This window comes from Echinops telfairi, unplaced genomic scaffold (genome assembly GCF_000313985.2).
Source record: "Echinops telfairi isolate 266 unplaced genomic scaffold, ASM31398v2 ScPeMD7_7459;HRSCAF=8497, whole genome shotgun sequence".
NCBI classification, from domain to species: domain Eukaryota; kingdom Metazoa; phylum Chordata; class Mammalia; order Afrosoricida; family Tenrecidae; genus Echinops; species Echinops telfairi.
In genome coordinates, this window is record NW_022111359.1 from 3100198 (window position 1) to 3101547 (window position 1350).

The following is a 1350-nucleotide window of genomic DNA, read 5'->3' on the forward strand; positions in this document are numbered from 1 at the left end:
TCACCTCCTCCATCCTCATCACCCCCATACTCACCCTTTCCACTCCCTGCATCCTTCACCTCATCTGTCTTCTCTTCCACATTCCCCTGCCCCCCTTCCTTCCTCGCCCTTCCTCCTCACCCCTCATTCTTTGCAGGTGGCGTGCTGACATCCCCTGTCCCCTGTCCCCACCCTCCTCCCTCCCCAAAGGATGGCGCTGGTCGGCAGGACTGCAGGACCCATTTCTTTATTGCAGGAAGACTATGTCTAGAGCGAACGCTACACAAACCCCATGAGAGGGGGGCACCCACATGCAGGGGTGGGGGGAGGGACGTGGTCCCAGCACCGGCCGTGCCCAGGTGCGAGGGGTGCCCCTCCTGGGGTGGAAGCCCCTCCCCAGGGTCAGGCTTGGGAGGCCTGGGGATGGGAGGGGCCTAGAGGTGGGCAGCCCAGGGGGATTGTGCTGTCAGGGGGTGTCCCTGAGAAAGGGCTTGTGGACCCTGGCCCAGCCCCACTTTCTCCAGCACCTTCGAGGCCCAGCAGCAGCTCCCAGGGTGGGGAGGAGATAGGCCTGGGTCAGCCCAAGGATAGGGGCCCAGCTGTCTCTTGGGTGGGCTTCCCATGGCCGGGCAGTCCCTCTCTCACACACTGCCCCTCTGTGGACACACACACACACACACTCACACACTTGCAGTCACACCCATCAGGTTAGGAACTCCACCCCTGGCTGGCTCAGGAGAAGCTATGCAATCAGCTGCCACTGAGAGGGGCCCCCCTGCAGGGGGCTGAGGTCATCCTCGAGCCGGTGAGGAGTTGGGGTCCTCTGACTTTCAGCTGAATTTCCTGACAGCCGTTATTTTACACGCACACGGGTGTCTCTCTCTCACACGTAAACACACAGACACACGGGTATGCACGCACAGACACAAGCAGGCAGAGAGATAAAGTACACAGGCACACAAAGGCAGACACAAATGCATGTCCACACAGAGACACACACCTAAGCTGCACACACCGATATGCAGACACCCAATCACACTCAGAGAGTCACAAGGATACAAGCATCTGCTGCACACACACACACACACACACTGTTCTAGAGTGCGCCCCCACACACACACCTCCTGGTCCCCTTTAGTCCCTCAGGGACAGGCTTACCAGGCGCTCAGAAAAATACCTAGAGCCTCCGGAGACAGACATGCCCCAACCTAAGCACACACCCCAAGGGCCCCTCTCTGGGTGCCCTTGGGATAGGTGCACCCTGGGCAGGGGCAAGCACCCAGGGGGAGAGCAGGCTGGCCAGCATCCCCCACCCAGGAGCTCTTAGGACAGCGTCCCCATACTCTACCCCATCTCCCCAGGACCCCTTAG